General features: G+C 46.5%; 1 long non-coding RNA gene across 1 annotated transcript in view; it reads right to left on the bottom strand.

Annotated features, from left to right (window-relative positions):
* LOC140411712 (uncharacterized) overlaps positions 1-14,423 on the bottom strand; it is a 69,121-nt gene extending 54,698 nt beyond the window's left edge. Inside the window, exon 1 of the long non-coding RNA XR_011940960.1 lies at positions 14,299-14,423. This is a non-coding gene — a long non-coding RNA (uncharacterized lncRNA). The remainder of the gene's footprint in view (positions 1-14,298) is intronic.
* Between the last annotated feature and the right edge of the window lie 1,623 nt (positions 14,424-16,046).

The following is a 16,046-nucleotide window of genomic DNA, read 5'->3' on the forward strand; positions in this document are numbered from 1 at the left end:
TGAGTCAGGATGCTGTGTGGGCTCGAAGGGCATTTCCAGGTGGTAGTGTTCCCATGTATCTGCTGCCAGTGTTTTTCTAGATGATAGCAGTCGATGGCTTGGAAAGTGCTGTCTACGGCATCTTGGTGAGTTGCTGTAATGCATCTTGCACATTATAAACACTGCTGCCTCTGTGCAGTGGTGGCAGAGCGAGTCAATGATTACGATGGTGAACGGATTGCGAATCAAGCAGGCTGCTTTGTCCCAGATGGTGTTGAGCCTCTTGAACACAAGACGTAGGAACAGGAGAAGACTATGCAGCCCATATCGAGCCAGCTCTGCCATTCAATATGACCATGGCCGATCTTGGGCTTCAACTCCACTTTCCTGCCCCTCCCATTATCCTTTGATTCCCTGAGAAATAAAAACTATGTCTATGCCAGCCTTAAATATATTCAGCAATGGAGCATCCACAACCTGACAAGTGGCAAGTTACATTCGCGCCACACAAGTGCCAGGCAATGACCATCTCCTACAAGAGAGGGTCTAACCACCACCCCTTGACATTCAGTAGCATGACCATCACTGAATCCCCCACAATCAACATCCTGGGGGTTACATTGATCAGAAACTGAACTGGACTAGCCACATTAACACTGTGGCTACCAGGGCAGGTCAAAGACTAGAAATTCTACGGCGAGTAACTTACCTCCTGATGCCCCTCAAAGCCTGTCCACCATCTACCATCAAGTCAGGAGTGTAATGGAATACTTGCCACTTGCCTGCAGCTCCAAGAACACTGAAGAAGCTCAACACCATCCAGGACAAAGCAGCCCATCTAATTGCTCCCCATTCCACAAACATACAAACCCTCCGAAAAGTGGCAGCTTTGTGTACCATCTACAAGATGCACTGCAGTAATTCACCAAGGTTCCTGAGACAACAGCTTCCAAACCCACGACCACTACCATCTAGATGGACAGGAGCAGCAGATACCTGGGAACCCCAGCACCTGGAGGTTTCCCTCCAAGTCACTCACCACCCTGACTTGGAAATTTATCGCCGCTCCTTCACTGTCAATGGGACAAAATCCTGGAACTCCCTCCTTAACAGCACAGTGGGTGTACCTACACATGAAGGACTGCAGCGGCTCAAGAAGGCAACTCATCACCACCTTCTGAAGGGCAATTAGGGATGAGCTGGCCCAACTAGCGACACCCATATCCCGTAAATGACATTTTTTAAAACCCACCTCGGGTAGAGAATTCCAAAGATTCACAACCATTTGAGTGAAGTAATTTCTCAGCATCTCAGCCCTAAATGATTGGCCCTTTATCCTGAGACTGTGGCCCTGCATTTTAGATTACCCAACCAGCTAAGAAATCTTTGAATTTCTACCCTATCATGCCCCTTCAGAATCATGTACATTTCAAAGAGATCGCCTCTCATTCTTCTAAACTCCGGAGCAAAAGAGATGCAATTTTCTCAGCCTCTCATCATAAAAAAAAACACTCAGCCTGTCATCATTAAAAAAAAGGACTCATCCTAAGTAACAATATAGTGAAGCTCTGCTGCATCACCTCCAATGCAAATATCTCCATCTTAAATATAGAGACCAAAACTGCACACTGTGCTCCCGATGTGTTCTCACCAAAACCCAATAAAATTGTAGCAAGCGTTCTCTATTCCTGTTCTCCAATCCCCTTGCAATAAAGACCAACATGCTACTTGCTTCCCAACTGCTTGATGTACCTGTACAACTAACTTTCTGTGTTCCTTATATGAGTATATCCGAGTGTTTTTGAACATCAACATTTGCAAGTCTCACCTTTTAACAAACATTCAGCTTTTCTGTTCTTTCAACGGAAGTGAATAACCACACTTCACTACATTATAATCCATCTGCCACCTTGAAGTCCATTCACTTAAACAGTCTTTGTGTGTCCTCCCAACCGCCTACCTTGCCACCTGGTTTTATATCATCAGCACTCAGATCTCCACATTATCTGATGAGATATCAGATACTGGCCTCTCCCCTTGAAAACGACCATTATCATTACCTCCTCAAAACGCACACTTGACCACTATCCTTTTTAATTATTGCTCTACTTCAAACTATACTTTCCTCACCAAGATCCTTGAAAAAGTTTTTGCCTCCCAAATCCACATTCAATCTTCCCTGAAAGATATCCAATATGCTTTGTTAGCAGGTTTCTCAATCTGCTACTTCAAAGATTTATGTATGAAGGGGAGACAATGTCATGGTGGCCATGTCGTTGGACTAGTAATCCAGAGGTCATAGAATCCCTACAGTATAGAAGGAGGCCATTTGGCCCATTGAGCCTGCGCCGATCCTCCGAAAGAGCACCCTACCTAGGCTCATTCCTGTCATGATATTCAGGTGAACATCATAGCACATATATACATACATACATAATGATGGACAGATCAACGGACCAATCAACACACACAACACGACAGCCAATCACAGACAAGAGCATACACAGTACAAAACAGGGAACACGACACTTCCTGGGCACTCGAGCAGGAGACGGCTCAAGGCACAGACCTCATTGCCAGCCACTCAGACATTCACCATGTGCTGAGTACCAGAGTTTACTATGTTAATAGTTGTTTGAAATAAAACTACATTGTACCATTTGCAACCGTGTTGGTTCGTCTGTGTATCAGAATACCCAACACTTCATGATACCAGGAGTGATTTGAAACCTACCCACAAATCTGCCATCCTGCGCCATGGACACCGTCAACACACCGCAGCCGTTGCAAGTTGCTGGGAACCTCGGCGTCAATTGGAAGCTGTTCAAACAGCACTTCCAGCTCTTTCTGGAAGCCAACGAAAAAGAGAGCGCCTCGGACACCAGAAAGATCGCCATCCCCCTCACCACTGCAGGTCAGCACGTCATCCATGTCTACAACTCCCTGGTGTTCGCGGAAGGCGAGGACAATCTAAATACAAGACGGTCCTTCTCAAGCTCGACCAACACTTCAACGTCGAGGTCAACGAGAGCTTCGAGAGGTATCTCTTCCAGCAGCGCCTGCAAGGTAAGGATGAGCCCTTTCAGTCATTCCTTATGCATCTCCGCATCCTTGCGCAGTCCTGCGGTTACGACACCACCTCAGATTCCATGATCCGGGACCAGATCGTTTTTGGGGCTGCCTCGGGCACCCAACGCCAGCAGCTTTTAAAAATAAAAGGCCTCACCTTAGTCTCTGCAATCGAAGCCTGTGTCCTGCACGAAAACGTGACTAGCCGCTATGCCCAATTTCAGGCGACCGAATCGGCGCAGTGGGGGTCCTACGTGGCCGGATCGGCGAGCCAGGTGCCCCATGAGGCCGAACGGGTCCAGGCGATCGAGTTCCTCCCGGCCCACGGCCCGGACGTGGGCGGCCATCTCGCGTGCTTTTCGAGGCCTCCTGCGCTTGTGCGCGCCAAAACCTACGGCAACACTGAGGAACGTGAAGCGCAAGACCGAACTGCGCATGCGCAGTGGTGCAACGAACGCCATGACGTCACGATGTGCGGCAACTGTGGAGCTGCACATTTAAAGCGGCAATGTCCCGCAAGAACCCAACAATGCCTATGCTGTGGCAAGGTGGGCCACTACGCTGCTTACTGTCGAGCAGCTCAACCTGTCAATCTTCCACAGCCCCGACAACCTCGCAGGGACATGCGGACCATTCAGCCTCCCCATTACGGCTGCGGTGCCCAGACGACATCCAGACCGGTGACACAGATGACCGAGACGCCTTCAGTGTTGCAGTCATTGATGGGAACCGAGTCAACACGATCAATCCGGGTGATGAATGGTGTGCCACCCTGATGGTCAACCGATCGCCGATAACTTTCCGCCTGGACACTGGCGCCTCCGCCAACCTCATAGCATGGTCAGCCTTCTTCGCCATGAAGGTCAGACCAACATTCGACCATCCCGGTGCAGGATGGTCGACTACAACGGGAACGTTATCCCGGCTATGGGATCCTGTCAGCTCCAGGTGACACACAACACACACACGGCCACACTCTCGTTCGAGATAGTCGGCTCATCGAAGGACTCCCTGCTAGGCGCACAGGCATGCAAGGCTCTCCACCTCGTGCAAGGAGTCCACTCTCTCTCTCCAGACGGCACATTTGACTTCCCGGATGCAGAGTTCAACGCACAGCTCCAATCGCTCCTCGCCCACAACCAGGAGGCATTCGAGGGCATGGGAACGCTGCCATACACCTACAGAATTCGGCTCAAACCAGACGCCACCCCGGTCATTCACGCACCTCGCAGAGTCCCTGCGCCACTCAAAGACCACTTCAAGCAGCAGCTACAGGATCTCCAGGATGAAGGGGTCCTATCCACGGTCACGGAGCCCACGCCATGGGTCAGCTCCATGGTGTGTGTCAAGAAGCCCTCCGGCGAGCTCCGGATCTGTATTGACCCAAAAGACCTCAATGACAATATTATGAAGGAACATTACACCATACCCAAACAGGACACCATACCCAAACAGGAAGAGATCACGAGAAAAATGGCCCAGGGGAAAATATTTATGAAACTGGATGCCTCCAAGGGTTTTTGGCAGATCCAACTCGATCCATCCAGCCGAAAGCTGTGCACCTTCAACACCCCTTTCGGCAGGTTCTGCTACAACCGAATACCATTTCGCATCATCTCGGCATCCGAGGTCTTTCATAGGATCATGGAGCAGATGATGGAAGGCATCGAAGGGGTGCGCGTATACGTGGATGACGTCATCATCTGGGCCACCACACCGCAGGAGCACATCTATCGTCTCCAACGCGTCTTTGCACGCATACGTGAAAACGGCCTGCGCCTCAACCGAGCCAAGTGTTCTTTCGGCCAAACTGAGCTGAAGTTCCTGGGGGACCACATTTCCCGGTCAGGGGTCCGTCCGGATGCAGACAAGGTGAGCGCCATCACAGCCATGCCGCAGCCGGCAGACAAGAAAGCAGTGCTACGCTTCCTAGGCATGGTCAACTTCCTGGGGAAGTTCATTCCCAACCTTGCCTCCCACACGACAGCTCTGCGCCACCTCGTCAAAAAGTCCACGGAGTTCCAGTGGCAGCACACACATATCAGCAGGAATGGGAGGAGCTCAAACTCAAACTCACCACTGCACCGGTATTGGCGTTTTTCGACACGTCTCGTGCCACTAAAATCTCGACTGATGCCAGCCAGTCCGTCATTGGAGCAGTGCTCCTGCAGCGGGATGACACTGCGTCATGGGCTCCAGTCGCCTATGCATCGCGGGTCATGACCCCCACAGAGCAGCGCTAGGCGCAGATCAAAAAGGAGTGCCTGGGCTTGCTAACCGGTTTAGACAAGTTCCATGACTATGTGTATGGTCTTCCCCGGTTCACTGTTGAAACTGACCACCGCCCCCTGGTCAGCATCATAAACAAGGACCTGAACGAGATGACCCCTCGCCTCCAGCGCATCATACTTAAACTTAGGAGGTACGACTGCCAATTGGTCTACACCCCAGGGAAGGACCTTATCATTGCGGATGCCCTATCTAGAGCAGTGAGCACGCTGCCAGATTCGGAGGGGTTTGTATGTCAGGTCGAGGCGCAGGTGGCCTTCACATCGGCAAATCTGCCAGCTGACGACTCCAGTCTGGCCCGCATTCGCCGAGAGACTGCGGCCGACCCCCTTCTACAAAGTGTGATGCGCCACATGACAGGAGGGTGGCTCAAAGGGCAGTGCCCGTAGTTCTACAATGTCCGAGACGACATGGCCGTCATTGATGGTGTCCTTCTGAAGCTGGACCGGATTGTGATTCCGCACAGCATGCACAAGCTGGTTCTCGACCAACTACACGGGGGCCACCTGGGGGTCGAGAAGTGCAGACGGAGGGCCCGAGAGGCGGTATACTGGCCGGGCATCAGTGATGATATTGCCAATATGGTGCTCAACTGCCCCACCTGCCAAAAGGTTTCAGCCGGCGCAACCTCCTGAAACTCTTCTGCCCCATGAGCTGGTGACGTCCCCCTATGCGAAGGTGGGTGTGGACATCTTTCACACGCTCGGCAGGGACTATGTCATCGTCGTTGACTACTTCTCCAACTACCGAGAGGTCATACGCCTGCACGATTTGACGTCGTCTGCTGTCATCAGGGCCTGCAAAGACACCTTCACTCGCCACGGCATTCCGATGACTGTCATGTCGGACAATGGGCCCTGTTTCTCCAGCCAGGAATGGCCGTCGTTTGCTGCCTCGTATGGCTTCACACACGTGCTAGCCCTCTGCAACGCCAGTCCAATGGAAAGGCGGAGAAGGGCATTCACATTGTCAAGCGGCTCCTCTGCAAGGCTGCTGCTGCCGGATCGGATTTCTGCCTCGCCCTGCTGGCCTATTGCTCGGCCCCACTAGCCACTGGTCTCTCACCAGCCCAGCTGTCGATGGGTTGTGCCCTCAGGACCACTGTGCCTTCCATTCTGGCACCCACAATCGACCATGTGCCGGTACTGCACAGGATGTAACTGCAGCGCGGTCGCCCGTAGAGGTCATGTGACACACGGGCAACTGATCTTCCTGCCCTGGCCCCTGGAGACGAAGTCCGCATCCACCTACCAGAAGGTGGCTGGTCAGCACCTGCCGAAGTTCTCCGACGCGTGGCTCCCCGCTCGTTCCTGATTCGCATGCCTGATGGATCCGTTCATAGGCGCAATCGCCGAGCTCTTCACCTACTTCCATGCTCGCTACGAGACCTTACACTGACACCGTGCCCTCCTGTTGTTCCTGATATCGACTTTGTGGAGCTGCCTGCTACCATGCCCCTTCCGTTGTCGCCCGTGGCCAGGCCCGTTCCTCAGCCGGTGGTTCCAGACCTACCCTTGAGGCGGTCAACCCGAATTCGTCGCCCACCTACTAGACTGGACTTATGAGACTGATTATACATTGAACTCATGCAACCACTGTGTTAATATGTTTATGTTCTTATCGTTACAGGAATTTGTTCTTTCGTTCAACATTTCCCTGTTCTTTGTTCATGGTACAACCTTGTTATTATGTCGCACCCGCCATCGCCCCTTGTATATAGCTAAGCCCCATGTACATGCTGTAAATATTACACACACACACATTTAGCTGCACTCAGTACACATCTCTATTTATAACCACGTAGGCACATAAAAAAGGGGGATGTCATGATATTCAGGTGAACATCATAGCACATACGTACATACATAATGATGGACAGATCAACGGACCAATCACCACACACAACACGACAGCCAATCACAGACAAGAGCATACACAGTACAAAACAATGAACACGGCACTTCCTGGGCACTCGAGCAGGAGATGGCTCAGGGCACAGGCCTCATTGCCAGCCGCTCAGACATTCACCATGTGCTGAGTACCAGAGTTTACTATGTTAATAGTTGATTAAAATAAAACTGCGTTGTACCATTCGCAACCGTGTTGGTTCGTCTGTGTATCAGAGTACCCAACACTTCAATTCCTCCATACTATTCCTGCAACCCAGTAACCCCACCTAATGTTTGAACACTAAGGGGCAATTTAGCACGGCCAACCCACCCAACCTGCACAGCTTTGGACTATGGGAGGAAACCGGAACACCCAAAGGGAACCAATGGCGACACTGCGAGAACAGACAAATTCCACACAGTCACCCAAGGTCGGAATTGAATATGGGTCCCTGGCGCTGTGAGGAAACAGTGCTAACCACTGTGCCTCCGTGGTGTCCTGGCCGATGCTCTTGGGACATGAGTTCAAATCCCACCATATCAGCTGGTGGAGTTTAAAGTCAATTAACCTGAAACATAAAGCTAGTCTCAATAATGGTGACCATTAAACTGTCATCGATTGCTGCAAAAACCCACCTAGTTCAATGAGATCCTTTAGGAAAGGAAATCTGCTGTCTTTACCTGGTCTGGCCTACATCTGATTCTCGGCCCACAGCAATGTGGTCGACTCTTAACAGTGCTATGAAATGGCCTCGCAAGCCAGTCATTTTGTATCATTGGATACAAAATTGGCTTATGGATATAAAATTTGCTTGGTGACTGAAGCCGAAGGGTGGTTGTGGAGGGTTGCTTTTCAAACTGGAGGCCTGTGACCAGCGGTGTTCCTCAGGGACCAGAGATGGGTCCACTGTTATTTGTTATATATAATATATAAATAAATGATTTGGATGAGAATATAGGAGGCATGGTTAGTAAGTTTGATGACACCAAGATTGGTGGCATAGTGGATAGTGAAGAAGGTTATGTAAGATTGCAACAGGATCTTGACCAATTGGGCCAGTGAGCCGATGAATGGCAGATGGAGTTTAATTTGGATAAATGTAAGATGTTGCATTTTGGTGGATCAAATTAGGGCAGGACCTACTCAGTTAATGGTAGGGAGTTGGGGAGAGTTACAGAACAAAGAGAGCTAGAAGTATAGGTTCATAGCTCCTTGAAGGTGGAATCGCAGGTGGACAGGGTGGTGAAGAAGGCATTCAGCATGTTGATTTTATTGATCAGAATATTGAATACAGGATTGCGACGTCTTGTTGAAGTTGTACAAGACATTGGTAAGACCACACATGGAATACTGTGTTCAGTTCTGGTCACCCTATTATAGAAAGGATATTGTTAAACGTTAAACTAGAAAGAGTGCAGAAGAGATTTACAAGGATGCTACCAGAACTTGATGGTCTGAGTTATAAGGAGAGGCTGGATAGGCTGGGACTTTTTTCCCTGGAGCGTAGGAGGCTTAGGGGTGATATGGAGGTCTATAAAATAATGAGGAGCATAGATAAGGTAGATAGTCAACATCTTTTCCCAAAGGTAGAGGAACCTAGAACTGGAGGGCAGAGTTTACGGTGAGAGGGAAGAGATACAAAAGAGACCAGAGGGGAAATCTCTTCACACTGAGAGTGGTGAACATCTAGAATTTGCTGCCAGAGGCAGTGGTAGAGGCAGGTAAAATTTTGTCCTTTTGTAATCAGTTAGACAGTTACATGGGAAGGGTGAATATAAAGGGATATGGGCCAAATGCAGGCAAGTGGGACTAGCTTAATGATAGAAACTGGACAGCATGGATAAGCTGGGCCGAAGGGCCTGTTTCCATGCTGTAGACATCTATGACTCTATTTCAAGGGAAATTAAGGCTGGGCAACGAAGGCTGGACTTGCCAACAACATGCTCATCCATGAAAGAATAAAGGGAAAAAAGCATATACACATAGGTCTCTCTGTTCCGACATCGCCTTTAAAATTTGGGCAGCACGGTAGCATTGTGGATAGCACAATTGCTTCACAGCTCCAGGGTCCCAGGTTCGATTCCCTGCTGGGTCACTGTGCAGAGTCTGCACATCCTCCCAGTGTGTGTGTGGGTTTCCTCCGGGTGCTCCGGTTTCCTCCCGCAGTCCAAAGATGTGCAGGTTAGGTGGATTGGCCATGATAAATTGCTCTTAGTGTCCAAAATTGCCCTTAGTGTTGGGTGGGGTTACTGGGTTATGGGGATAGGGTGGAGGTGTTGACCTTGTGTAGGGTGCTCTTTCCAACAGCTGGTGCAGACTCGATGGGCCAAATGGCCTCCTTCTGCACTGTAAATTCTATGATAATGTTACCATATATTTAATGTTGGCATTTTCCCTCCCAAAATGCATCACTTGAGACTTGAATACATTAATTTGTGTCTGCCCATTTCACCAGCCTATCGGAAATGGGCAGCATGGGTGCACAGTGGTTAGCACTGTTTCTTTACAGTGGCATGGTCCCAGGTTCAATTCCCGCTTGGGTCACTATCTGTGCGGAGTCTGCACTTTCCCCCTGTGTTGCCGTGGGTTTCCTCCGGGTGCTCCAGTTTACTCCCACAAGTCCCAAAGACGTGCTGCTAGGTAATTTGGACATTCTGAATTCTCCCTCGGTGTACCCAAACAGGCGCCAGAATGTGGTGACTCGGGGATTTTCACAGTAACTTCATTCCAGTGTTAATGTAAGCCTACTTGTGACAATAAAGATTATTATTATTAATTATTAGGACAGCATGGTGGCGCAGTGGGTTAGCACTGCAGCCTTGCGGCGCCGAGGTCCCAGGTCGATCCCGTTTGTCCGTGTGGAGTTTGCACATTCTTGCCGTGTTTGCGTGGGTTTCGCCCCCACAACCCAAAGATGTGCAGGGTAGGTGGATTGGCCAGGCTAAATTGCCCCTTAATTGGAAAAATGAATTGGGTACTCTAAATTTATTTTTAAACATTTTTAAAAAATTATTAAATGTGTTACTATCGTCCCCAATGTTTTCCACATTTCCAGGTTCTGTATAATCTGAAAACTTTGTAGTTACACTCTGTACCCATGTCCAGCTCATCAGTATGAACCAGAAAGAGCAGTGGTCCCATTAGCAATCCCTAGGGATCTCACTGTATACTTTCTTCCTCTCTGAAAAAAAGCTGTCCTCCATATTTTCTGCTCTGTGCTTAATAGCCAACTTTACATACATCCTGTCACTGCCTCATTATTTAGTTCAATAGTTACCTTTGGTGTTTGGCATCTTCTTGAACTGCTGCACGCCATGTGGCAAAGGTACTCCCACAGTGCTGATAGGTAGAGATTTACAGAATTTTGATGCAGCATTGCCAATATTGAAACTGTTGGTATTGAGGATTTGGGACAATAAGGGACTCGTCATCTAATTTCAGAAGCATCCATATTTAAGATTGGGTTAAAGTGGTTGAGCATATGGGGGAAGTAATTCAATTGTCTGAAGAAAAAAAGTTCTGACATTGCAGAATTCTTTTTATCTAAATGGTGCGCTCAAGCCCTAATGTGGAGTTGAAACCTGTAGCATTCAACCCAGTCATAAGGGCTCAGTTGATGTAACTCAATTAACAGTATGAGCATTGTAATAATAACTGGTTTTACTATCTAATGGCTGTCATAATATGCACCGATGCACATCATGAGGCAAAAACAGGCAGTGACAGACACCCACGTTAGCCAATCAACATACAGAACAGAACACAAGCAATCACCAGACAGAAAACCAGAGGGGGGCTTCCAACTATAAAACACACGAGGCATCAGCACTCCGCCTCTTTCCACTGGTGACAACTGTAGTGACAGTCAGGGTGTATATATCAGTCAGCACCTTCTGCACGTGGATCAGAGCTAGCCTGGTCTAATAAGTTAGAGTTAGTACACTTAAAGTAGTAGAGTGTCAACCCACAGCCAGCTGTGTGCATTGTTACAGAAGTTCAATAAATCGTATTGAACCAACGCCTACGTTTGGTGTATGCTTTACAGTTCATCTGCATCCTGTTGCAGTCTGTGTTACCCCAGGGTGAATAACACAACAATGGCCATGGCTATTCCAAACTATTCCATTAACAAAATAAAAAAATCAAGGGGTCTATCAGAGGACAAAGGGCAGTTCTTCATCCATTGACTATGGACTGTCATATGGACTTCTGCCTTGTTAGTTAATAATAATCTGTATTAGTGTCACACATAGGCTTGCATTAACACTTCAATGAAGTTACTGTGAAAAGCCCCTCGTCGCCTGTTCGGGTACACTGGGGGAGAATTCAGAATGTCCAGTTCACCTAACAGCACTTCTTTCGGGACTTATGGGAGGAAACCGGAGCACCTGGAGGAAACCCATGCAGACACAGGGAGAATGTGCAAAATCCGCACAGGCAGTGACCCAAGCCGGGAATCGAACACGGGACCCTGGCCCTATGAAGCAACAGTGCTAAGTACTGTACTACCGTGCCACCCGTGTAGTTGACATTGTGTGTGATTGTGCATCTTTTCTGGTTGCTTATTCAGATATCTGTTAGTAAATATAAGCTGCTTTTTACATAGATCTTTTTTGGAAGGATCCATTAAAAATCGGTCAACCCATTCAAAATCACACTATTCATACCATGGGTAAGAAAATCATAGCAGTCCATTCTTTCAATTTCAAAGCAGGTTGGCACCGTCATGCCTTGATTTATCTCGCTTGTGTTTGTCACTGACTTGGGACTGGTTGAATAAACATCTGTTAAAAACAATGCAACTTTAATACTTTGTGAGCTATTGCCATTGTGGTGTTAATTTGCTAAATAATAAAATCGTGCCTCTTTTATGGCTAGTTGTTTTTCACAGCTGGATTATGTATAGTCCTTGACTCTTGATTGCATCTACTGGGAGAGGGTTGATAGGAAAAGGACGTGGGGTGTTGTTCTTGTGCAGATCAAATTTAAAGTAAAATTTCTCTGCACATGAATCCCTTTGGATCTGGGAGCCCTGATCTCATACTGTTGTGATTATCAGTTATGTGCCTGATCAACACATTCTGGAACTCATCAAATGATGTAACCTATAAAATGACAAAGAACAGCAGTTTGATATCAGTTTTTTTAATTTCACAGTTATTAATTACATCATTTCATGTTTCTAAGGCTGTGGAAATATTGTTAACTTCTAGATACTAATCTGATTTTCCCCATGGCTGTGAATAATCGTTTTACTGCCTTCAGTGTGATAATTCACCACACCAAAATTAACAAACAATCAGGAATTCATTGAGAAAGATTTATGGGTAACCCAAAGTCATTAGAGTTAAATCTTCAATTGGCCAAGGTCACGTATGGATGGTTGATACCATATAACAGAGGCAGATAAGGTGTGGTCAGTAATTAAGGGCTACATGGGAGTTGAACTAAATGTGGAGGTGGTGGCGACCACATTCAGGAGGCATTGAAGGTAATGGTTTGGGGGGAGATTATCTTTTTTTTAAAAAAAAATTTAGAGTACCCAATTATTTTTTTCCAATTAAGGGGCAATGGGTTGTGGGGCGAAACCCACACAGACACAGGAGAATGTCCACACGGACAGTGAACCAGGGCCGGGATCGAACCTGGGACCTCGGTGCCGTGAGGCAGCAGTGCTACCCACTGCGCCACCGTGCTGCCCTGAGTTGTATTAGTTATTATGGACAAGACTGAGATAAAGCCAGTGATGGAATATCACTTTTAAAAGTTAAAAGGACAGATTCATTATCGTATGACACCTATATCATGTTCATTCTTCAAAATTGTCTACCAAAACAGTAAGTTTAACGGCACTCACCCTGTATTGATTCATTTCTTGTATTTATATGTGAAAATTTCCTCGGGTTGGAATTTGTGTCAAAATTGTAAATGCAGTACAATTGTCTACAAATTATTTTAGAAATATTGAACAGAGGAAATCTTGCCCCTACAATGTCAGTACACACACCGAGTATAGGAACACATCCCCAGTCAGCTCAGCTATCTGTTTAGGAGATTCATTTTTGACTATTTCGAATGGCCAATTCAAACCTTCTGTTCTTTGTAACAAACTAAAGCGTGGCAGTTCTTCAGTCAGATAACATTATACCCTTATCAAGCAAACAAACATAAAAGTGTATAAATATTGCAAAATTGTGTTCAGCTCATGTCATATGCTTCTCTGAACTGCTTGAATCGCTGTTATGCAAGTTTTGCCTTCATGTCAAAAACATTTAGTTGACCCTCATGAACACAGGACTATAAGAAATAGGAACAGGAGGATATCATTTGGTCCCTCGAGCCTGCTTCGCCATTTAATAGAATCATGGCTGATCCAATGTTCCTCACGTTCACTTTCCTGCCCTTTCCCTGTAACCCTCAATTCCCTTACTGATCAAGAATCTATCAATCTCAGTCTTAAATATACACGAGGACTCTGCCCCCACAGCTCTCTGTGGCATAGAATTCCAAAGACTCACAACCCTCTTAAAGAAGAAATTCCTCCTCATCTCAGTCTTAAATTGTCACCCCTTTATTCTGAGACTACGCCCTCTGGGCCTAGACTCTCCTATGAGGGGAAATATCCTCTCAGCATTTATTCTATCAAGTACCTTAAGAATTCTATATGTTTCAATGAGATCATATTAATGAAGTGCTACTATTTTTCCTTAATTCAATAGCTCCAAGACTTTTGTGGATTTACACCGAAGTAAGATTGCACAAACTACAATCGAACTGCAATCAGCATAGCATCTTGCATTTAATTACACATATTGTAAGCTCATGTGGTTGCTGGTACCACTATTGTGTTTTTATCTGATTGAAAGGATTTGACAGTTCAGTTAAAAACAATAGGGATTGGCAATTTGCTTCCAATGAACATTGCAGTGCAATGAATGCATGCAGCAGTATTGTGTAAACAGGCCATTATTTAGTATAATGGCAGTTTAGTAAACCTTGGCCTTTTCCTCAGTAAAAGGTAACAACTTTAATCACCATTAAGGAATGTTCTCAGAACAAAGACAATGTTACCTGGAAATCTCTTAGGGTTTGAAACAAGAAGAAGGTTTCAGGCATTGCAGTACCTTATCCCATTTTACTGTTGTGCTCAACAATGTACACATGGTTGCCAAATGTGCCAAGGATGTCTGTAATGCTATAATAAAAACAAAAGCAAACAATGCTGAAAATACTCAGCAGCTGCAGGCACCAACTATGGAGAGAAACTGAGTTGATATTTTAGGTCAAGGTGACCTTTCATCAGAACTGAAGAAAGATAGAAATGCAATAGTGGAAGAGGGAGGGAGCAGGAAGAACAAAAAGGAGTGTCTGTGATAGAAGTAGGAGTGATTTAATAACAAAACATTCCATGCTGCAAAAGCTAAAGAGAGTAATACTGTAATGGGAATAGATGTGTCCAAATGAGACATGTATGGCTACATAGCAACCATCTGAATGCAACATGATGGGATAAAGGAAGAAACAATACAAGGTCAAAACAGCAAAAACAAAATATACAGAACAAGATGAAGGCAGAGGTTCAGATCTAAAATTGTTCAACTCAATGTTGAGTCCAGGAGGCCTCCATCTTGTCGTATATATTTCATTTGCTGGGTTGACCTTGTCTTGTTTCTTTCTTTGTTCCCTTATGTTGCATTCAGATGACTGCTGTTTAGCTATTTGCACCTCCCCTGAACAGATCTTTTGTGGCAAGTAACATTCACATTACACAGCACCAGGCTCTGACCATCTCTAAGAAGAGAGAATCTAACCATCTCACCTTGACATTCATTGGCATTACCATCGCTGAAGCCCCTACTATCAAAATCCTGGGCGTTATCAATTATCAGAAACTTAACTGGAGGTAGCTTAACTGTGGCTACAAGAGAAGCTCAGAGGTTGGAAATTTTGTGATGAGTAACTCACCTCTGGATTTCACTAAGCTTGTCCATCATCTACAAGGCACAAGCCTGGAGTATGATAGAATGTTCACCACTTGACAGTGTTGGGAATGGGTTAAGAGACATTCCAATTACATGTTAAATTGATGTTAAGAATCCAACAATTGACACTGATATGTAAAGGGGTTGCAGGTGGCACTTGTGGTGTGATGATAGAGATTTACATAGAGTGTGTTGAAAGAAAATAAAGGTGTTTAAAGGAGCAGAACGCTTGACTCTACTCAACAGCAGCCAAAAGCTAACAGACTGGATCAGTGCAGTTCTAATAACATTCAAGACGTTTGACACTACCCAAAACAAGGCACCCCACTACCATAAACATGGGCTCCCTCCACCACCAGTGCACAGTGACTGCAGTTTGTACCATCTGCAAGATGCACTGTCAAATTTGCCAAGAAACCTTCAATCGTTCCTTCCAAAGTATATCTAGCACCGAGAAGAAGAAAAAGAGCAGACATGTGGGAAAACTACCATCTGCAAATTCCCCACCAGGTCACTCCCCATCCTAACTTGGAACTAAATGACCATTCCTTCACTGCCGCTGGGTCAAAATCTAATAGCTTTGGAGGTATACCTACACCCCATGGACTGTAGTGATTACCACATTCTCAAGGGCAATTGGGAATAAATGCTGGCTTTGCCAAGTGATGCCCGCATCCCAAGAGTAAAGTTAATACAAGCAACCTTCACCAACATCACTGGAATTTAACAGGTGGACACCCTTTGGCACCTAATTTTCTGCAGCCCTCTAACAGCGTTGTTTCTGAAGGCAGGAGGATTTAACTGCCCTCATTTCCAAAAATGTTGCTCTTTTCAGCA

This window comes from Scyliorhinus torazame, chromosome 4, assembly GCF_047496885.1.
Source record: "Scyliorhinus torazame isolate Kashiwa2021f chromosome 4, sScyTor2.1, whole genome shotgun sequence".
In the NCBI taxonomy this organism is placed as follows: domain Eukaryota; kingdom Metazoa; phylum Chordata; class Chondrichthyes; order Carcharhiniformes; family Scyliorhinidae; genus Scyliorhinus; species Scyliorhinus torazame.